This window comes from Tursiops truncatus, chromosome 10, assembly GCF_011762595.2.
Source record: "Tursiops truncatus isolate mTurTru1 chromosome 10, mTurTru1.mat.Y, whole genome shotgun sequence".
Lineage (NCBI taxonomy): Eukaryota > Metazoa > Chordata > Mammalia > Artiodactyla > Delphinidae > Tursiops > Tursiops truncatus.
In genome coordinates, this window is record NC_047043.1 from 69,159,222 (window position 1) to 69,183,413 (window position 24,192).

Sequence of the window (24,192 nt, forward strand, 5' to 3'; positions counted from 1 at the left end):
ATGCCGCGGAGCGGCTGGGCCCGTGAGCCATGGCCGCTGAGCCTGCGCGTCCGGAGCCTGTGCTCCGCAACGGGAGAGGCCACAACAGTGAGAGGCCCGCGTACCGCAAAAAAAAAAAAAAAAAGGAAAAAAAAAGAAAGAAGCCTGCGCGCCACAAGGAAGAGCCAGCGCCACAGTGAAAGATCCCATATGCCACAACCAAGACCCGACACAGCCAAAAATAAATAATAAATAAATCTCTTTTTAAAAAAACAACAAACACTACCAACAAACTCCCTGCCCAACAAATGACAATTTTTAAAAAATCTCTACAACATCTCTAATGTTAAAGAGAACATCAAAACCACAAATGCAAAACATGGAAAACTAAATGAGAATATTTCACCCAAAAATCTCTAGGATATAGCAAAAATTAACAAGGTAAAGAGTCACCCTCGCACACATTTGTTATTAAAATGAAAATGTAGAAATAGTAAGATGAACGTTATCCTCAAAAAATACAGCAAAAACACTACAAAAATAAATAAGGAAGCAGAAGAGAGGAAGTCATAAAGGTAAAATAGAGATTGATATAGTAGAAAACAGAAAAAAAAACGAGGGACTTGCTAAATCCAAGAACTGGTTCTTTGAAAACCCAGTAAAACAGATAAATCAGTAGCTAGTCTAATCCATGACCAAAAGCGAGACTGCTCAATACTCAAAACTAGTAATGAGAAATAGAAATTGAACACAAATTTAGACTATTAAGAACCAATAAGTACATGAAAAGATGTTCATGCTCACAAATAATTACATTAATACAAATCAAACCAACATTGCAATAACATTTTTAGCCATAAGATTGGCAAAGATAGGTCACCATCCAGCTCAGGGGAGGATGGTGGGTAATGATCCTTTTTTTCGAATTGATGAGTGTGAAACTTCGTATATACTTCCTGGAGAGCCCTTTGGTAATCTTTGTCAAACCTGTGAATGTGTATAGCCTTTGACCAAATAACTTCACTTAACGGCAATATGTTCTGAGAAGATAATCAGACACACACATGCACACGTGTGGCACAAACAGCAAAACAGTATTCTATGTCCAATAAAATGCATGCCTTTAAAAAATTATGTTATAGATTTACATTGATTGACTTGAAAAGATGTCTACAATATGTTAAGCAAAAAGAAACATGTTAATGGGAAATTATAAATTCGAAATCAAATATTCTGAATACCTATTCTATGCCAGACACTCACCTAGGCAATGTGGTAAGCAGCAGTAAATAAGATAGGAAAAGTTCCTGCCCTCATAGAGATTAGAACAAAAGATAAACCAACACTATTAGGTAACACACATCTGAGGAAAATGGTCACCATGTGTGAACAGTAGTTATCTGTGTTTAATGGGATTTAGGGTAATTTCTACTTTCTTCTTCATTTCTCTGTACTGTTTGAAAATCTTTAAATGAACATATCTGATTATTTTAATCAGGAAAAATTATTTTCTGAGAGGTGTAGAAATTATTTGTGGTTGAGGGCATGGTATATTTGGCGTTTAGGGGGTGCTAGAAAATAAAGGTAGCATTTGCATTATTCAGACTGCAGTAATATTTCCCATTATGATCAATATATATCATTATTTATCAAATTTAAAAATAAGAACATATGCCTATTCATATAAACACACAAAGACTCTCACAAAATGACATGTCTAGATTTAACAAATCCAGAAGTCTTCTGAGTCCTCATCTTCCAAAGATGAATACAAAAATCAATTAACTACAGCTCTTGTGAGGCATTCAATGGTCAAAATTTCTCTGAGATGAAAGAGCCAATGGCAAACTCCTGTGTGGCTCCAGGTGGCGGTAACTCTACCACAATATTGGTAATTTGTTAGATTTTCCTAACCTCTTCCCATTTCAAACAGTGGTAAAATGTTTGAACAAGAAAAGAATGCATGTTTTAGTTCAACTTATTTTTCATGTTTGACTTTAATTTGGGGTCTACACACTCAGTATTTTGATATTGACATCTGTTTTATGTTTTGATTATTCTTAAATGTGCACTTCAGTTGATGTGAACTCCTCCACTTTTGGGTGGCGTCTGTCATTTGAACTGCAAAACTGTCTGTGGCTTCCCCAGGAGCCCATCACGGGAGTAAGGGGGTTCACTGCCTTCCCTGGTACCACATTCATTTGTCTTCTTTATAAGGTTGACATTAGTGCTGGAATGCCCTGCCTGCTACTGTCTTCTGGAAGCCGTCTGAATCTATTTGGCCTGGGTCAGCAGTTTAGCTCAGGGTAGACGAGTCTCAATGGCATCCATGTCCCTGTGCCCTACCAGAGCACCTCTGTTCTACCATTTGAAAGCAAGGGGCTCACATTCAACCCATCTGTCTGTTATGATAGAGCTTCCCCCATTCAGCCTTAGAAATAAAAAAGAGTGTGTGTAGGAGGGATGCCTCTCATAGACGCTTTGGAGTAAACTTTGAGAGAGGCATGAAGACATAAGCTTTAAAAACAATGAATTGTGTTCTAATATAACAGTGAAGCTTGACTAAAAGGAGCTTAAAAAGAAGGACGTTTTATTTTCAAATAGATAAGAAATTGGAAGCTAGAGAGTCTAGGCACCTAGACAAAGTCATCAGGCAATATTCCATCATTCCTAGGGTGGGCCCTTGTCCTCATGGTACAAGAGGGCTTCTGGAGTTCTAACCATCTCATTAGCATTCTAAAGAGCATTAAAGAGACCTTTTCTCCCTTTCTTGGAGACTTCCTACAAATCCCACACAATACTGCTGTATAAATCCCAGTTTAGTTGCTTGGCTGCCAATAGCTACAAGGTAAACTAGAGGAAGCAGGTTGTTTTTCTGTTTGTTTGTTTTTTACCAGGTGGTAATGAGCAAGCTAAAACTCACGGTCCTTATTAATAGGAAGAATGGGAGAATGGATAGGATATTAGAAGGAAACATGTAAGCACACACCAGGACACGTGTACATAATTTTAATAACTGTTACCAAAATTCTTCTTAGAGAAGGGGCTGTTACTACCAAGTACCATGAGGTATTACTTGGGTATGAGAAGATAGAGCTTAAGTCAGGATCTGGAGAAAGGGGGCAGGTCTGAAGTAGGACTGAATTTCAAATGGGAAGATCCTGACTTTTGTAGTTGTGCCCAAGAAAGGACTGAGACAGTTAAGTGGAGAGAAGAGAAGGCACAAAGGATATGTGAAGGGGCCAGAGAACTTGGAGAGGTGGTGCAGTGAGTTTTTAAAAAAGAAGTGAAGGAAGGAGGGAAAAGGAGGAGAGGGGATGGAAGGATAGAAAAAATACATAAATGGTAGCCATGAAGTAGCCAAATGGATTTCTAGAACAGGAATGGCCAACATCCAAACCCACCTCCATCTGCCCAAACTTACTATATTCACAAAGGTCATGTGCTGTGGGAGGAAAGTGTACGTCTAGAAAAAAGGCTAGGAAGGATCCTTAGCCAGTCAGTGTACCCCACATGGGGCAGCGGACATGAGGTAACAATAAGTGGAAGCAGCAGTTTTGAGACAAATGTGATTGTGAACAAGAGACCTGCCCTGGAAGTCACAAACATTTTGGGGGTCTGAAGAACAGACATGTAAGTCATGAGGTGGATGCTGAGCCAGTTCTCTCTGGAGCTTAAAGGCCACTTCCTTGTGAGTTAAGTTGCTATAAAACTTTGTCCCCTCGTGTCACTCTCCCAATGTAAGGAGGATGCAAAAATGTTTATTTCAGCTTTAGTAAAACATAAGCTTTATAATATAGAAAAATGAAGTTAAATGCCCTATAGCTGGTAAGTGGTTCAACCAGAACCAGAGCCTGTACTTCTCATGGCCTCCTTCCTTAGGAAGGAAACACGTGTCGTTATCTAGTCAGCTGAGAGAGAGTCTGGAGTGATGTGCTCAGATGCATGACTGAGTCTAGGCTTGGCAGAACTGGTGCCCTGATTCATTAGTAACGTCTGCTCTGTGCTTTGGATGTGGGACGTCAGCTGCCATGCACTAGATCTGTTGTCCTCCTTTTAGACCATGATGACACTCTAAATTGCTGAGATTTGCAGTAAGGCCATTTGGTGTAATAGATGTAAGAAGTCATGACTGTTCAGACTTTCCAGGAAAAGGAATTTTTAAGTTGCATAATTTTTAGTTAACTTGTGACTAAAGTGAGACAGAAAAACCAGAGAGACATAGACTCTATGGGTTGAAGATACCCTAGTTTATCTAGTTCATCCTACGATGTGATACTTCAACTTCTTCTAAAACAGTCTGTATAAAATCCAGCCATCCTTGGGATTCCTCATGTAGCTGGAGTAATAATAAATATGGCAACAGTAAATAACATGGGCAAGTCTCCTACTATGTGCTGCATGTTATGCTAAGCCCTTCACAGAGCACTACCTTACCTAATTCTCTCAGCAACCTACAAGGTTCAAAGCTACCATTATCCTCATTTTCTAGATGAGAAAACTGACATCATAGGTTAAGAATTCCGCCCAAGGTCCTACAGCTGGTATGTGTTGAAATTCCTCCAACCAGGAGGCCTCCTGCCATGGATTGAGCTGGTAACCCACATCTAGGAGTGAGCACAGGGAGGCCAAGCAGAGCCTCACCAACTCCCAGGAACAAGAAAAGATTTTCATTCCATGTCTGAGTCCCAGAAACCAGCTCAGTGCCGGGATGAATTAATATCCTTAGAAGCAGCTGGGAGAGTAGTGAAATGTTTGTTCTCAGGCATCTTATTGATTTGGTTCCTATTAAGAAGGAAATCTCGTAAGTGAAATCTGGAAGAACAAATATTTTTCTGAAAATATTTCCTTCCCCACAGCACTCCAAGAAAGAGACCCAATGTCCTTAGACTAGAATTGGATTACAGTAATAAAGGCCTCCAAACAAACAACCAAGGTACTTTCTCTCCGAGAGACAAATTAGGAATTTACTGATGCTTCCCCTCACCAGTGTTTCAGTCAATGGAACACCATTTTGTCACTGGTGGAAATTTTCCAGAGTGATTAGTGCAGACAAATCCATGGACCCCAATCAATGGGAGGTGACTGGTCTTGGCCAAGGGGAGGCATGAAGTCTTAGGGTACATCCCTCTTCAACTCTAGACATGGTGGTGTAGGTAGATAGGAAGTGCCTGTCATCTATCCCCTACCGCTATGCCCTCACTCCTTCATTCATTCCTTCTCCCTCTCCCCTAATATGACAGATGGCGTATGATGTGCCAAGCTCTATTTTAGGCACTGGGGAGGCATCAGTGGATGAGCCAGGCTATCAGAGGCTCACACAGTTTCATTGAAGGAGATGCAGACAATACACAGTGACTAACGTCACTAAAAATAATTTCAGATGGTGAAATAGCCACAAAGTGGTAAAGTGACTCTCCGAGGAGCTCAGAGTACCTCTACAACAATCTATCCTCCCAACTGGAGCATTCCTCAGCATAGACTCCAACAAGGTCATGCAAAGCCCATGAATTGTGACACAACCCTCTTCCTCTTAAAAGTGAGTCGCACGCTATAGGATCCACGATCCACAGTTTCACACAGTCTCTTCTCCACCCCTGACCCAAAAGGAAGAAAGCCTCCATCTGGCCTGGCATTTTTAAAAAATGATGCAGTCATGAAGAATGAGAAGACAAAAATAATAAACTCCAGAGCCTGCCTTGAGAATAACGTTTTACCAACAGGATGTGTCATAAATATGAAATGGCAAAGAAAGATGTTCCAGGATTTGTCCTTTGTCCTTTTTTAGCCAGACAGATAATAAGTTACCATCATGGAATTTTTTTTCTCATTTGAACATGAGCTACATATAACTTCCATACTTCTGTAAAAAGGGAACCCATAAATCACAAGTTATTGTTTCCTAGAAACTGGGATTATACGAGGGAGAGCCAAACAAAAGCCTTTGTTTCATGAGCTTGCAACTTTTTAATTAAATACCGCTTTAAACTCACACATGCATAAGCCAAATGTTCCCAATCCTTTCTGCTCTCGAGCCTGGTGTCCAAGCTCCCCCTTCCATCACTGTTGCTGTGGTGGGAGCAGGATTCCTGCATTTACTGGTTTCTAATTTTTCCCTTTATCAATTTAGGTGGAATGAGAAACACGGATCACAGGACAAGGACTAGTTCTTTACATTTCTTTTGTAGACATCATGACCAAGGACTGCGCTATACACGTAAGACTATAAACAAATAAAAAGGGAGGGAAGTAGGGAGGGAAGGAGGAAAAGCAGGGAGGGAGGAAAGGAGAAAGGATGGAGACTCTGTAGCCCAGGAGCTTGTCAACTTAAAACACTTTATCTGATCCCCGTAGATCATTAGGCAGAATCTGGTTGGTTCTTCACAATATCCCTCTTTCCTTCATCTTTGGTATGCTTCTAAAGTGCATTTCCCAATTTCACAGAATGTGGGCAGAGGGATGTGTGTCACTTCCAAAAATGCCCCCTAAAATCTCCTGCTCTGTTCCCCACGTTTTCTCCTCTGCTTCCTGCTGGCTGCCTGCATAGGACCCAGTCGAGGTCTCTGAGGCCCTGGAGGATGGTAGAGCCACACGATGAAAGCGACTAGGTCCGTGCATCACTCTGTGGAGCATAGTGCTTCCCCCACACTGGCCTGGGATGTGAGAAAGAAAGGTAAGAACCAATATATACGGGTTGTTTCTATACGGTTAACCAGGCCTGAATGACACGCTCCTGTCTTGGTCTCTCCGGGCTGCTGTAACAAGATACCATAGACTGTGTGGATCAAACAACAAACATTTATTTCTCAAAGTTCTGGAGGCTGGGAAGTCCAAGGTCAAACTATGGCAGATTTTAGTGTCTGGTGAGAGCCCACTTGTTGGTTCATTGACGGCAGTCTTCTCACTGTGTCCTCACATGGCAGAGGGAGCTCTCTGGGGTCTCTTTTATAAGGGCACTGATCCCATTCATGCAGGCTCCTCTCTTGTGACCTAATCACCTCCCAAAGGCCTTGCCTCCAAACACCATCACACGGGGGATTAGGATTTCAAACTATGGATTTCGTCGGGGACGTAAACAGTCTGTAGCAACAGCCTTGCTCCCTTGTTCCATCCATGGCAGGTGACACTAGTAGATACCTTGTAGATAACTTCTCTCTTACGCTGTCCTCAAACGTGTATGTGGTGCCCCAGATAGCCCTCACTTCATGTTCAGAGGACATCCAGAGATCTTATCCAAGTACTTTAAATACTAAATTTATATTTTTAGCCAGTATGTAATCTACCCCTCACTGTAATTCCTATTTTAAAAGGCCTTTAAAGAATGAGTCCACGATTCAAGTCAAGATGAGATGTTTTCTAAATCAGGGGTCAGCAGTTTTTCTTCTGTGAAGGGCCAGATAGTAAACTTTTTAGGCTGCTTGGGTCTCTGTTGCAACTACCCAGTTCTGACACTGAGGCACGAAAGCAGCTGTAGACACTACAAACGAATGGGCGTGGCTGTGTTCCAATAAGCTGTGATTTATAAAAACAGGCAGGAGGCCAGATTGGGCCCGTGGGCTGTAGTTTGCTGACCCCTGTTCTAAATCATTCTCGCATTTTCACTAAATGGGAAAGAGGCCACGTGTTAATTCCAGTATCCATTTCAATCCCTGTGACACTGGTTTATATTTATTTGTTTGTTTGTTTGTTTTAAACATCATGCCTTAAGTAACATCAGCTATGACAAGTGAAGTTGTAAGCAATATTTAATTCTTCTCTGAACCCCAGGACTGCACTGTGCTGGCACAACGTAAAATGCAATAAATTTTTGTTCCTTCTACTTTCCTTAAAGCTTGCCCTTGAAGGGTAGACTTGAAGTCAGACCTGAATTTAAGTCCTGTTTCTTAGTCTGTGGCTTTGGTCAAGTCACTTTCTTTTTGTAAGCCTGGGTCTCCAAAACTGTAAAATGAGGATAACATTATATAACACACAATATTTCTTGGAGGGGGAACCAAGTAGAATAATGTATATATTTTGTGAGCCACAGTGCACGGTACAGAGATAAGAGACTATTACTATAAGCTGCCTCTCCCTTCCTTGATTCTGAATTTATTTCTTCCTACTCCAAGAGTGGATTTTTTTTTTCCCTGACAGTTCCCAAGGAGGTCCACTAAACCCCTATTTAGCCCAGGCCAGGAGGCTGCTGGTGTCCACAGGCCAGCCCCACCTGTGTTCCGATTGACCAGAAACCTGAGCCTCCTTTACAGCCACTACCTGGATCCAGAGAAGGCAGCTCCAGCTGCCAAGAAGGGTTGCTGCTTTAAAGAGATAAAATGCAATAAAGGTCTTTCTGTAATGGGCACTCTCAGTTTGGTTTGACCAGCCAGTGACACAAGGCACTTGGCCTTGGACCCGATGTTATTTGAAACGAACTCTGGAATTGAGGTCCCGTTCTCATCAAAAGAGCCATACCCTTAGTAGTCCACAGCTAAGACCTTCAAAGTGTAAAAATCAAGACTTTTTTTTTTCGTCATATATTAAAATGGTGAAAAAAAAATTGTGGATAGAATATTTATCCTCTTGTTGCAAATTTTCATGGCTGTCCCATTCAACTAGAAGTTGCCATGTGTATAAAACTTCAGATTCTAGAGTAAACCCTAGACTTCCCACCTGAGGACATCTGTGTACCATCTAAGAAGAGGAGACATTCACTACTCTAAAAGAAACAAAATCCTTTTTTCTCCATTGAGGATGCTTGCATGAAAACTTGAAGGAAAACATTGCAATTGGTTCTTGTCAATTAGTCATTCAACATGCCTTGACAGTGTCTAGAACAGTACCTGGCAAGGGCTTCAACACAGATCTGCCAACAGACTGAGCCCTGTGAGCTGGACATTGTCCTATAACTGGTAAGGCAGGAATGGCAAATATCTAAAAACTGTGCCATAACTTCCCCACCTGTGGTCATGGCAGGCATCAATAATCACTTGGGGTGGAATTTTCCTGATGACCCAAAACAGAGCAACAGTAACATCTTGGCGAGGGCAGCTTTTCTGCATAGTCATACATCCAGGGTGATGGTTCCTCAGTTATTATTTTGCCTCTCCCCCCTCAAAACGAGGTCCTCCTGCAATCTTAGCTAACCTTAGTAAATTGATCCGCATAGCCACTCAAGACCTCAAGCTAAAAACCTGGTAACATCCTTGAAAAACCCACTAATATCTAACCACTCAAGAAACTCTATGAACTCTAATGCCCAGAATTACTTCTCTTCAGCTCCATCATTATGGACCTGGGCCATCTTTGGTCTCAACCCTTTCAGGAGCTTTTGGAGTGCTCCCTAAGCTCTGCCACCCATACAACCACCAGAGGGCTGCTGTTAAAACTTAAAACAAATCATGTCAATGTCTCACTGAAGGGCCACATAACCTGCGTGATCTAGCCCTTCCCTTCCTTTCCAAAACCAGCTCAGTTCGTTCTCCTCTCTGTCCCTGCAATGCACTGCAGCTTCACTGACCTTCTTTCAAGTCTTGGAAAACATCCAGGTCTTGGCCCCATTTAAGGCCTTCACACATTTTGTTGTCGACCTGTGAGTCTGCTGCCCATGACCCTCCTGACTAAGACCTGATTCTTCAGGTCACAACCAAACTGCCACCTCTTCAAAGAGATCTTCCTGGATCACTCACTCAACTACCTTCTTTTCTGTCAAACTGATGCCCCTATTCCTCTGAGCTTATTCTTTCTCTGAAGACTTGGACTTATTGGGAATTTTACATACACGGAAGTTGCAACTTTCAGTAAAAAGGGAAACATCCATGAAAACAGTATCATGGTCATTTCCTAGAAATTACCACATTTCACAATGTTATTTTTTGTTTTTATGCCACTTCTCTTACCTAATGTGATATAAGCTCTACTGGGAGTAGGGACAATGTCTTGTCACTGCTAGAGAAAAAAAAGGCACACACACAATTCTTTCTTTGTGGTGAGAAATTCTAAACCATATTCTTAGACACCTTTTGTGGCATCTACCTTGTCCCAATAACTCCCTTTTCCAGGAAATCCATGTACATGCAGAATGAACCCCTGTACACAAGGGTAGACCGGATATCCATGTTTGAACTGTGGGGCACTGGTCATCCTCACTGTCCATCAACTGTCTTATCCAAGACACTTTGAGGGCAGGGATCCCGCTTGACTTGCCCATTTTCGAATCCAGCAACTGTGACTAGTGACTGTTTTAAGTCTGTGAAAGTGCAGATCCAGGAAGTGACCCAGGCATCCACGTTTTGTTCTTTGGGTGGCCTGGGTTTGGTTTAGTCTCCAGGAATCTAATAAGGGGACACCCAGAAAGATGAAACTATATCCCTAAATGCCTATTCATTCAATAATCCTAAAATAATTTCTAATAAAATTAGAAACAAAGGGCAATTGTGAAGGGTCTTTGTCTGTCTGCCCCCCTCCTCAGACAACCTCCAGGGGCAGTTTTCAGAGCTTTGGATGAAGTTTGGCCTGTGTAAATCCCATTGTCTGTGGTTCCACTGGGAGAGTGACTTTCTTCCTCCAGCCCCATGCAACTCTTTGAAAATGGCACTCAATGAAGGGTGTTCCTTGCTGAGGAACTTTGCCCTTAGGGGAAAGTTCCAGATGACAGATCATAAATTTGGAAGGCCCTGGTCTCAGAAGGTACTCTGAATGATTTCAATAAAGTGCAGAAGGAGAGGATTATTTTTAAAAAAGTTCTGCCAGAGATTTCAGAAAGCAGAGGTCTGTGCAGGAATACCGACCAATTGACTTCCTAAAACACCCGTATATTTTCTGGTCACCCAAGTCGTATATTTTTTGCATCAGTAAAGAGGATATTTACCTACCTACTTGCCAGCTGGGCAAACTGAGTCTGGGAGTTGCTGAATACAATGCTAGAAGAGTACCTTGCAGGGGAGATGCCCAATAGGCCAGGCTCCATGTACCCCAATATCTGTTCTTTCTCTTCATGCTTAGATTCTGAGCCTGGCCAACATCAAAGGTGCTCAGCCCAACAAATGGAGACCTCTTGTCTTAGATAAAGTAGATGCATTCAGGGTGACAGCAGATTAAGTTATGGCCACCATAATAAAGGGAAATAGTGAGACAGTGCAAGTACTTTGGGTAATTTGCATGAGTCTTGCTCTAGTTGACATTTGCATCCATCAGCTCAAACTTGAAGGCAGAGAAGTTATTTGACTTCCTTTTGTATCCAGGCCTGGCTGAAATCATCTTACTCGTTAAACTTGTTCCTCTTTGTGCCTCACTCTATTCATAGCGTTCAGGATAATTTCTGACACATAGTAAACACTCATTAAATACAGTCACCCCTTGTATCCATGAGGGATTGCTTCCAGGACCTGTCCTGGATACCAAAGTCCATGGATGCTGAAATCCCAGAGTCTGCCCTCCGTATGCGTGGGTCCCGCATCTGTGGATACGGAGAGCTGTCTGTATTTGTTAAATTGCTGTTAATGAATATACCACTCCACTTTGGCCTCAGACACTCTCTGACTTTCTGGGATTCAAATCACTGTTCTAAAATAGGTTATTTTTCTTAAGCAATAAGTCAACTGTCATTTCTACCACTGAAGGAACGTGTTATGTGAGACCACCCTTGGTCCCAACCTGGAGAAGTCTCTTGGTCTCTCTGAGGTGCATGGCACAGAGACTGGACATCACAAGCTTCCCCCACACCAGGTCTAAAGGATGAAGGTACAAAGAGCTGAGAATACAACCCATGGACCAGAGCCCAGTGAAGTCACTACTTTAGGGGCCCAGAACTGTCATCACTGTCCTCACAAGTCCACGCTTCTGGACGCTTGTGTGGACTCTGCACACCTGCAGCATCTGGCTCATGGCTGAGCACTTTGACTACAACGGGCCAGATTCAAATCCAGCTTGACCCTGGGACTGTGGGCAGTGCACTGAACTCCTCTGAAGCTCAGTTTCTTTGACTATGAAACGGGAGAGGCTATATCCACCTCAGGATGTAGCAGACAGCAAACTTAGATGTGCACACAAATTGCCTGGGATCTTGTTATGATGTGAGTCCAGACTTGGTAAGTCTGGGATGAGGCCTGAGATCCTGCATTTCTGACAAGCTACCAGGTGACACGATGCTGCTGTCTGGGGGCCACACTCAGAGCAGCAAGGTCATGGGGCATTACATGAGATAACAGTAGAAATAAAAGATGATTATTAACATTAATAAGCACTATAAAGAAAATTATTAATAATTATTATCAGTAGGAGCATTTCAATTAAAACTCATGAAATTACCACCAACTAGGTTTGAATTAGACTGTTTCTGGCCCTGAATCCTCTTAGGCAAGGTTTGTGATTACATCTGTAACCTCCTTCAGACCCTCCTCATAAGCCCTGACGTAACTACAGAAGTCAAGCGCACAGTGAGAAGGTATTTTATTATCGATGTATTTATATATGGGTTTTTGGGGTTTTAAAACTGGCAATTAAAACCTTGTAAATTTGTATTATCAACAAAATAAATGTAGACAGATTAGTTACTCATTGGTAATAAATTTGATCATTCATTTATAAAACGAATGTTCGCCCAAGAATCACAGAGCACTCTATAAATATCGCTTCACTAAGCCACAAACCACCTCGACAAGGAAGGCACACAGCACCCCTGAGGGGTTAAACAAACCGTCTCGGGCCTGGGGGATGGGAGAACAGCCTGAGTTCCAGCCCTCTCATCCCCTTCCCACACTCAGGTTCAGCTCCTGCCCCACAGCGGGGGGAGCATGATATCTGCTTGGAAGCATTTCAAATCAGCCTGCCTGGGGGCTCCATCCCCAGATAGCCCCAGGTGCCTGTCTGTGTGTGTCAGGAAAAACCATCTTTCTCTCATTTGGGAGGTTGAGGAGGACTTGCCTCACCGCTTCCTCTTTCCCTATCATGTACTCTGGGCAGTTCAGCTACCGTGAAAGAAGGAACTCTCAAAAGCCACTGGCCCAGCTATGGAACTCAAGCATGGAATAAATAAAACAAAATTACTTCACTGCAGATTTCCCATCCTAATATGCCCTCTTCAAGCCTTTCCCAGCTGAGGGTCCCCTTCACTTCTCCAGTATCAAAGAACTCAGTAAACCCTTCTGTCACCATGTCCCGGTGCCCTGGATGGAGTCGGGTTTTGGTGTCTGGCATCGCTGGGTGAATTCCAACCCATGGCTGTGGGAGACCAGGGATCTCATGTTTCTTAGTTGTGAATTGGGTTTTTACAGCCAGCATCGGCTGGTGGCTGTGAGGATGCTCAGAGATGATGTGTGGGAGGCACCGGGCTTGGGTGGCCCATTAGTGGAAGTTATCACTGTTAGTGGCAGGAGAGGCAGTTGTGATGTTGGTCACAGACGCAGCAGCAGCAGCAGAATCTCCAGCCACATCATGCTTCTTAGAAACCCTAAGCAATACAAAGGATATTATGGTGTTCCGTTGACACCCTCCACACACACACACGCACACGTCCTGCACCTACACACACACCAACACATGTGCTCACATACACCTCTGCTCCCACAAAGACTGATTGGAAGAGGCCGTATTCTTTTGTTCTCAGCCTCCGCCTACGTGTCCCACTGCTCCTCGCTCCACCTTTGCCTGCGCTCCTGGAACACCCACGTGACCTTCTGCCTGGAGCCCCCACGAGACCTCAAGGATTGCAGGTTGGAGGTTTACTATCATTCATTATCTCTTCAGCTACCTTCCAATTTCTTTTCAACTGGTGGCTCTATCTGTGTTTTCTCTCTGGATTCAGTCTCTGAAAGAGCGGGACTCGTCCTTACTTAATTCCTACTTTAATGAATGCCTTAATTTATTCTTCTCTTATGTAGAGGTAGGAATTCAATGAGAATATGAGATATATTCCTCATCGCTGCCTTTAGTGAATCAACATAGAGACCCACACGATTTTTGAGCAGAGAACCAAAAGCAGAAAACGTATAGGACATTAGGCTTGCTGATACATGTTTGTAGAGAAGAGGGGATCTGGAAAGCTGTTTAATCTATCTCTCTATAAAAGGATGTCTGGTTTGCCCTGGGCTTGAAATGAGTCATCTCCACCGAAGGCTCTAAGACAGTCATCGTTCCGGCTACCTGCCGTGTGGAGGTTCTCCTCTGAGAGCGTGAATGTCTACTACTAGAAACACTACCTGCCATTTTATTAGTCTGAGTCTGGCTGGCTTGTGACCACCGTGTACCAGCCATCCAACCAAAGAGAGAGACCAGATGATTGCTGAAAATGGGTGTGCTAGCATTAAATTTTCAGTTAATGTTTAAAAAAAAGTGTTACTAGCATCTCCAGATCCATGTTTAATTTCTTAACGGAAGCCATCCATGATCAATAGATTTTGCTTGCAAGAATAAAGGTTGCCGACCAGCATATCTTATAAAGTGAACCTCGATGAACTGTTTTGTATTTTTTCTTTTCACTTCCAATATAACAGTTATCCAAAAATTATTTATATCTGTATTTGTTAGTATGGTTAAAAAAATACAGTAGGTTTTCTTTGTTTAATTCAAACAATGTTGGTCAGTGTTTCCTGATTCTGCCTTTTCAGCTCTGGAGCTTCACTCACACTGTTCCTTTCATCTAGAACAGTAACCTTCCTACATATGCCGAGTCTATTTCATCTCTTAAGGCACAGTTGAAGGCTCCCAACCTTTCGGGCTCAAATGCCTCATTCTGTAGTCTTTACTGATTTCTCCACTGGAAGTCATCTCCCCCAGTTATGCACACTTTCACGTGAGAAATAGCAAATGTCAGGTGTTGGTTCATTTAGTTTTCAAAATCAGGGCATCTTGGCAGTCAGGCTTGCATTCTTTTTTTTTTCTAACAGTTTTATTAAGATGTGGTTCACATACCATAAAATTTACCCTTCTTAAATGAATAATTCAGTACTTTTTAGTGCACTCATGGTTGTCCAACCATCATCATAATGTAATTTTAGAAGATTTCCATTACGCCGCAAAGAAACCCCATACACAGTACACATGAGCAGTCATGCCCGTGCCACCCATCCCCAGACCCTAGATACCCACGAATCTACTTTCAGTCTCTATGGATTTGCCTGTTCTGGACATTTCACAGAAATATTATTGTACAATATGTGACCTTTTACGACTGGCTTCTTTTACTTAGCATAATACTTGCAAGTTCATCTACTTTGTAGCACGTATCAGTACTTCGTTCCTTTTCATCCATTGTATGGATGTACCTCCTTCTGTTTCTCCATTTATCAGTTGTTGGACATTTGGGTTGTTTCTTTTTTTGACTATTATGAATAATGCTACTGTGAACATTCATGTACAAGTGTTTGCACAGTTGTGTGTTTTCATTTCTCTTGGGTACCTGGAGTGGAATTTCTGGGTCATATGGTAACTTTAACATTTTGAGGGACTGCCAAACTGTTTTCCAAAATGGCTGCACCATTACCACCAACAATGTAAAAAGGTTTCAATTTCCGCATGTGCCTGCCAACCCTTGTCATTGTCTGTCTTTCTGATTTTCAGGCTTTCATCCTTAGTCTGAAGCTTTATTTCAGAAAACAAGTTGGAAGAAAAGAAGGGTATCTGGAAAACTTACCTCAAGAAACATTTTTTCCATGAAACTCTCATTGAACCTTGGAGTCCTGAACAGGCATAGCACCTTGGAGGGCAGACGTTGCTGTCCCTGAGAACAAGAAAGCCCCTGTGCTTTCCTTCTCAGCTCCGTGCTTTACAAATGATGCACCTTTGGTAGGTTATTGTCTGACCCTTGGTTGCCTTACAGGTAAAATGAAGATGGTATTTTCTTTATTCATTCAAATGAAGTGAGGCATGTGTATGTGAACATGTCTGGAGGCTCACATGGAATTAAGGCAACAGGCTTTCTAGAAAGTTCTTTTTAAATGGTTCTCCCAGAAGTCTTGTACTTTTGTGGCAGTGCCTCTAGGTCCACCAACAGATAAAATGGAAATCTTGGTTAAGTTTTGTAAATATCCCATGCGTGTGACAAGAATGGGGGTACTCTGTTGAGTACAAGGATTTATATAACATGCACATCAAGCATGTTAAATATATGTCAAATCCAATTTATCTTCACCTATTTATTTTTCGGTCTCCTTGGTCGGTGGTTTCTGAGGAAGTTGCAGACACTTTCCCTCACTGACTGTTTATTCATCCATTTTTGTAGTGTCTTTACAGCAGAGACTACGGTCTAGTCCTCTCCTGGGTGCTCTGGTCCATTGCCAAGTCCTCTAAAGCCTGATGCCACCTTCCTCACAGCCTGAGAGCAAAATAACGTGGTGTTAAGGCCCAGGAAGCAAGTGAGTATTGTTGTTAAGAGTGGTAGCTTCAGAGACAGACAAACCTGAGTTCAAATCTCAGCACCATCGCTTCCTAGTTTATGAACTTGGAGAGCTAACTTAACTTCTCTGAGCCTCAGAGTTCCCGTCCGTGAAATGGGAAGATTATTAAGAGTAGCTTCCACTCTGGAAGAGTGAGCAAATTCAATGGGATCATGTATCTAAAGCACTTATCACAGAGCCAGGATCAGGAAACTGGTAAGGGTTTAGTAAATGCCAACTTTTGTGGGTAACACTAAAGCACCTCAACAACAGCAGTAGCTGCTCACCTCCTGGAGTGCTTAATATGTTCTGGGCGCTAAGCCAAGTGCCTCAGATGTATCAGCTCCTTTAAACCCTACAGGAAGCCTGAGACAGCAATGTGGTCACCATCACCATTTTATAGATGAGGCCACTGGGGTACAGAGCGATGAGGCAGCTGGCCCAGCGTCACCAGCAAGCGCTGGTCTTGAACTGCACCTCCAGCCACGAGAGCCTGGGTTCATCTTTTGATTATAAAGTGGGTCATGCAACCAACAAAAAGACACACCACAAAAGGGCCTATTCGTCCCACATCCCTTCCTGTGGCCTCCCAGAAGTGCCCTGCAGCACCAGGCTCCACTCTGGGTGGCTACTGTGGTTCTTCTTTTGTGTCTGAGAAAGATGAGCATTCGATAGGATCCAGCTGCCAGCTCCCTGCAGCCCTACTTGTGTGTTTCCAGAGCAGCTCCTGGGTCTGGGACAACAGAGCCCTTACAGCCTCCTTGTTCCAAGCATAGTCACAAACATTTGAGAAAAAACTGGGTTGGAAAACGAAGCAAACCTTTAAAATGTGGACAATGAAAAGGCACTGTTGGGACATATTTATGGATAACATGCTACACTTTCAAAGCGAACACTCTTGGACACAGCCCTGGTTTCCCAGTCCAAGTCCTATTTTAAAAACAAATGTACAATACACAAATATATTCCCACTGTAAAAAAAAAAAAAAAAGAATAAGTATGATGAATAAAATGAGAAAGTTGATCATTATTCCCCACCTCCACCCCGAACCCACATCTCTTTCCAGTGGTAACCACCATCAATGGGTTGGATGTGTCTCTGCCCAAGTCTTTTCCTTTGTATTTGAATGCATATATATATATATAGACATAAACATGTTTAATTTTGGAAAAATATTCTATTTCTATGCAAATGGTGTCACATTTGTTTGCAGAATAACCTTGCTTGCTTTATTCACTTAACAATAGGTTTGAGAAGAGGCTCCAAGTCCGTGCACACACATGTCCACATCATTCTTTATTAACTGCTGGGATGCTTCCCATGTGTGGTGATACCATAAATGATACATTTGGGTCGCCCTGGCTGGTGGCTCTAAGATGGTCCCCAGTGATCTCTACCCCCTGGTATTTGTGCCCCTGTGTAATTGCCTCCCCTTCATCGTGGGCTGGCTTATGATTCGCTTCTAATCAAAAGAATAAAGCAAAGGGGATGAGATGTCACTTCTGTGATTAGCTTCAAGGGAGTGTGACTTGCCTCTTGCTAGCGGATTCTGTCTCTGGCTGGCTTATAGAGAGGCTCACGTGGCAAGGAACTAAGGGCAGCGTCTGACCAACAGCCCACGATTAATGGAATCCTGACAGCAACGATGTGAGTTTGGAAGTGGATCCTTCTCCACTGGAGTCTCAGATGAGCCTCCAGTCCTGGCCAACACCTTAACTGCAGCTCATGAGAGACCCTGAAACAGAGGCCCCAGCTAAGCTGTGCCTCGATTCCAGATCCGCAGAAATAGGCTGCTACATTTACAGTAATTTGAGATGCAGAAAAGGATAACCAGTTGTTACGATACGCAGTTGTTAATTGCTTTCTATCCTAAGCATCACTGGAACAAAGATTCTTCTGCATATGATTAGTGGAGTATTCTAGGATCAAGTCTTAGATCTGAGATTGCTCAATCTAAAGGAAAGGATATTTAACATAGATAAATAACACTAAATTAACCTCTAAAAATATGTGGCAAGTTTACATATGCATGCAGACAGTATGAAAGTTTCTACTTCTCTAATGCCCTTGGCAAAGCATCGATCATTTAAATAATATCAGTCTGATAAAATCAATACTGCTTTGCTTTGATTCCGTTTTCCTGATTGATAGGGTGAGTTTCTTTCTTTTTTTTTAATAAATCCACTGGCCATTTTTTCCCTCTTCATCTGAGACTTACCTTTTGGTATCCTCTGCTTTAATCCTGTTTCAATTCCACAACTGGAAGTACGGATATGAATATTACATCTGGAGACATACAGTGGCCATCCTCCCCACTGGTGATGGTGACGTTACCCAGTTTCTCCACTGTTTAGTTACTACTTTGTCCCTTGCAACTAATAGGCAATTTATGGGATGAGTCTCTGAGATCATTCAAATATCCTGCTCCTCATTAAACTATCCCCATGGATTTAGTTGGGGTTTAGAACATATTATAATGTTTTATAATACTATATCATATTTTATATTAATATTTATATTATTATTAATAATATTATTATCCACCATTTATTATGGTGGATGCAAAACGATAATTTTCCAAAATGATAGTTTTCCAAGTGTGCAGCACTCCCTCCACATTTACCAGTCGACATTCAGCCTCCGTTTATAGAAGAAGGAAGATCTCCTCTCCTCCCCTATTTATGTATCTATTATTAGTATAGACTCATAATTTCTTGTTTTTCCTCAATGATTTATAATTTATTACTGTCTTTTTGGTACCCCAGTTTTCCCAGATCTGGCCAATGGGAGCCCCTTCGAGTTGGCTATCACTTCCTTGTGATAATGCTTGTCTTTTTGTAAAATTATTATTCTTTTCTTTATTCATATTTATATTTCTTATAATGTTTTCTTATTTATTTTCTGGCTCCACAAAATGTTCCAGGCTCATCTTGTACAAACCTGTTCCAGCCCCAGAAGCAACCATTTCTTTGAGGAGCCCTAGTTCTTTTTGGTGGGCGAAGGTACTAGAGATAAAGATCTGGGCACCAGGTATGCTCATTAAAATGGACCCATTTTAAATGCAGTTCGGTGAGTTTTGATGAATGTATGAACTCTTTTAACTACCAGCGCACTCAAGATATAGAGTTTCCTTCACCCTGCAAAGTCCTCTCATCTTGCTCACTTTTATACAACTTCCTCTGTCCAAAATGTCACTATTTCCTGTGCCCCACACATTCTGCAAAACCCAGATCAAATTTTCCTTCCTTCTTAGAATTATGTTCAGTTTCCTCAACCAAGGTTTCTGGTTCCTTCTTTGTTCTCCTAAAACAGAGGGTAAAAGTGCTGGCTCAGCCCTCAAAGAGCTCTAAGGAAGATGGCTTCTCTTACCCGCCGTGAGTCCTTGGGAGAGTTACTCATCCTCTCTCTGACCATTGTTTTTCCATCTGTAAAAGGGGGCACCCTTGAATCATTCCCATATCCACCACATGCAATCCTGTCAGCTTAACCCCTGAAGTAGCTCTTGATCGTTGCCTTTCTGTGCGTCTCCACAGCCACCCCTCTAGTATCTCCCTCCTGGAAATCTAATCTTTCACCTTCCACCTCTGGGCCCATTATAATGTATTCCCTACAAAGCAGCCAAAGTCATCTTAAGAAATGCCTATCAGCACCATGACCCACCAGGTGCTACACACTCCGGTAGCTTCTCAGTGTCATGGTGAGGATGGCCTTCCTCCCCACATGGTCTGTAAGGACCTTCTGGGTCTGACCTCTCCTTGCTCATATCGCACTGCATTCTCCTGACTTCCTTTCAGTGAGTTCGTCCAATTCTCCACACGCCATCCTGCTGCCCTTTGCTGGAGTACTTTCCCCATCTTACCTGCTTAATTCCGCTTCGTCCTTATGGGGCTACGTCCTCGAGAAGTCTCTCCTGACTTCCTCGATGAGGTCAAATCCCCTCACTGTTCACTCCTCTAGCTCTGTGTCACTTTTTAAAACCGCTTACCGTAGTTGCACCATCTCACCCATAGTTTGTGATAGTTTTAATGAATGTCAGCCTCATTGAATCTAATCTCATAACAGTGGGCACTGTACCTCTCCTAGGATTGACACTCAGTGGGTATTAGCTGAAGAAATGAATACACCATAGGATTGGTGTCTGAGTGCAATGAGATAATGCTGTGTGAGAGAGGGCTATTTATACGTAGTTTTATCGCTCTACTTACCATTTTCTATTGTGGGTTCTTATTTAGATGTCTGTCTTCTCGACCATTCCAAAAATGCCTTGAAAGTGGGGTCTATGCCAAGTCCTCTTGTGCCTCTAGCTTCTGGGACAGTGTCTGTACTTCATGAGGGCTTGATATAAGTGTGTGGTGAGTCAGTGAAAAGTTAAATGGATGAATGAAGTTATCTCACCTCCAGATGCTTCTAGTTCCCCATGTGAAAAGGACAAAATATGAGGGTCTAACTCATGGGTTAGTCATGAGGGTTTAGCTGGCTTGATATTTGGAAAGTGCTTAGAATAGTATCTGGCAAATCGTTTAAGTTCTCTGACTGTTAAATGAATATATACAAATGTGCAATGTGCTAGACAAATGTAAAGAATCTGAGTTATCAGGTTCATCACTGAAAGTTTGCATGTAGGGTACAGGGGAATTGTCAAGGGGTCATATCTCTCTCCACACACACAAAACAGCATCTGTCTCTGTTTTAGAAAACTCTAAAGTGTTCATCATCAACCTCTTTTTTAAGTTCACATCATGCTGTCCTAATCACCCTTTATGCATTTTTTTTAAAGCCTACAGTTAACTGTGGGATAAAATGGATTTTCCCTTAAACTGTTCTCTACTGTTCTTTAAAGCCATTGCTATGCAGTCTTGTTCATCTAACCAAACCTAAACTGGGTTATGCAATATTAAAAGCAAACCAGACCAGAAAATGATCGATTTGGACCTTTTTTTTTTCCAATTATTCATGATTATTCGTTCTAACCACATGTGTAGATTTTAAAAATTCCTCCCCAAAGAACTCCACAGCCCTGATACATCCTCTTCTTAAAACTTCAACTTACGTGAAGACAAAATCCTGTTGATTTTTTGACTTCCAATAGAAGTCTGACAGATGCCACATTTTCCCAACAAATCCAGTGAACAACTTAGTTGCCCTGGTCATTTTGCACCGTGACAACCAGAGTGCCTGAGTCCCTTGTGTCCGAGAGGCTTGCCTCTGAAGATACGGTGCTCTTAAATGAGTCAGGACAGGACAATAAGACCCTCTCAGACTATATGCTTGAGGCGACCTTTCCAGTTCTGAATGAGAAACCGAAAGTTGGCAGCTGTCTCTTTAATATTCAGTTCTTAGTTATGAAGTTCTTGACATTTTCCATTTAAACATTGTTGGTGTGAATCTCCTTTAGGAAACTGAATCAGGCTTTCTATTACTTACACCCCAGAACATAATCTTTTTTTTCTTCAGAAGTAAATAGGACAGTATCTTGGGCTTTTTCTGAACGTCTTGTCAAGGCACAAAACCTTTTCTTTAGGGCCAGCATTCATCAGCTGTGCCTGTCTTTTACTCTGACTGAAAAAGAAAATTGTCCAGTCTTCCAACTGGCTATTCTCTTGTTGCCTTAATTCATGGGAAGCCAAGAAGGGAAAAATTGGTAGGTTCAACAGTGTTGGACAAGGATAAACAGAATCATATCACATTAACTGTAATTTACAACATTTCAACACATCCCTGCTTCTGCCAAAGCCAGCAAGATCAGCCCCCACTGGAAAAAAAGGGAGAATGGGGTGGGGTTGGGAGGTGGAATAGGAAATTCAAATTTCTATTTTCTAAGCTGGAGTTTGAGAATTAGAGACCCATCAGCACTTTCTTGAATGTTTTGCTCATTCATGCTATAAAAATAAATATCACAAAATATTTTCTGGACTCAGCCTCGTCTGTTGCTAAAACCAAAGCCAGTGTGCTTCCAAACACACTCATGAGGCTAGTTTCACAAGGACGGACACTGTCAGGCTGGCAGGCGGCCACTGGAGGAGTTACTGAAATTCAATTCAAAATGATGTACTCTGCATGAAAATGCCCATTTATGAGCATTCAAAAGGATGAAGAATTTCACAGGAAGATGACAGCAATGACAACTTCTATGACCGACCGGGGTTGCCTGGAGATGATTACCCCGAAACACACACGCACTCGCAGAGCTTTGCTGGAGAGTCTTCTAAAGACTGGGACTGTTTGTGTTCAGATGGAATCTCCGTATACGAAGCTATTTATTACAGGCTGAGTAAACAAATATATGCAACAGGGGGTTGGTGGAATTTGTAGCTAAAATATCCACAGCAGGGTAGACATCATGGATCCCAACCACCAGGCTCAGAATGGAGCCCAGGGCTTAGGGGACCCCCTTTTCTAACATGAGTGCTCCCCAACACGCTCAGTGAAAGAACATCTGGAAGTTATGTTCTCTCTGGAGAACCCCAGGAAACACTGATATCGTTTTTTCCAGCACATGACCTAGGAACAATTTTTCTAGCTAAAACTGGCTATGTAAGGATATGAGATTTAACAACTCAACCCTAAATATTATCTTCTTTTTTAAACTTTTTCTCAAACAAGATTGAAGCCATCTCTGCAAGGGCAGGGACTTGATCTTATCCATGGCTGCCTTCCCAGGACCTGAACAAGCATCCTCAGAAACATCAGGTAGTCAAAACGCATGTGCCTGGTCACTTCAGAGTTCTTCCAGCAAATTCCTTTGCTACTATTGAATCTGTTAGTGGGATAGGCAGCACCACAGATTTTAAAAGGAAAATTCTGGGAGAGGGGGAATGCACAGCACAGTAGTTAAGAAAAGTCTATTTAGCAATATCATTTAATCCTCTGTGTTGGAAGAAGACCACCAATGTAGCATTTTAGAGGTAGTCATTTCTTAGGCATTTCTTCGGTCTACCTCTAACACCAGCAATTGTTAGAAGCAAAGTTTGAGAATCATCAGCATAACCTATCCTGACGTTGCTGGGAACAGATGTTTAGAATGCAAGTCAGAGTAGGGACCTGATCCTCAGCTTGACTAGCAAATTTTCAACGAATGACCACAGTATAAAGTTACTGCATGAAGTGATTCTTTATGGTTGTTCAATGCCCTGTGTCTGTGCATGGAGTTTCTGCATTCTCAAAGAAAACCAACTCCAACTAACTGGTGACAGCTCCAACCCAAATTAGTGACATTAGAATCCACAGATTATTTTGAGAAGCTTAACCTTTCATAATGTGTAAACCAACCTTCTAATTAAAATGAAAACAACCTAGTACTGCCTAGAAAGGATGAACTTAATTGGTTCATATAAATGGATGTAAAACAATTATTTTTGTTCAGTTAAACATTCATCCACTCTGCATCCATCTATACATCCATTCAACCAAGAGATATTTACTGAGTGTTTTCTGTGTTCCAGGCACTGGTTTACCTGGTTGGGATTCAGCAATAAACCAGACCACGTGGGTGCTGACTTCATGGAACCCATATTCCAGTGCAGAAGACAGATAAACACAATTAGTGAATGGATTCATGAGTAATTTGAGGTATCGGCCAGTACTATGAAGACATTTTATTCAGGAGAAGTGGAGAACAAGTGATAGCACAGTGGAGGTAGGATGGGGTCTTAAATAGGGTGGTCATGACCGCCTCTCTGAGGAGGTTTCACGTGAATCAAGATGAAATGAAAGGGTGGGTTATGTAAGGATCTGGAGGAAGAGCTTTCTAGGCAGAGGGATCAGCAAGTTCTAGGACGCGGAGGCAAGAAGGAACTAGACGCTTTCCAATCATAATGAGAGGGTGGTTGTAGCTGGAGCAGTGGGCAAGGGGGAGAGTGGTAG

At 42.2% G+C, this 24,192-nt stretch overlaps 1 long non-coding RNA gene across 1 annotated transcript in view; it reads left to right on the forward strand.

Annotated features, from left to right (window-relative positions):
• Window positions 1-24,192, forward strand: part of LOC109552183 (uncharacterized) — an 81,549-nt gene that overhangs the window by 50,592 nt on the left and 6,765 nt on the right. Inside the window, exons 9-16 of the long non-coding RNA XR_004528578.2 lie at window positions 6,110-6,196; window positions 6,527-6,652; window positions 13,562-13,667; window positions 15,514-15,738; window positions 16,175-16,307; window positions 19,253-19,359; window positions 22,933-23,019; window positions 23,772-23,965. This is a non-coding gene — a long non-coding RNA (uncharacterized lncRNA). The remainder of the gene's footprint in view (window positions 1-6,109; window positions 6,197-6,526; window positions 6,653-13,561; window positions 13,668-15,513; window positions 15,739-16,174; window positions 16,308-19,252; window positions 19,360-22,932; window positions 23,020-23,771; window positions 23,966-24,192) is intronic.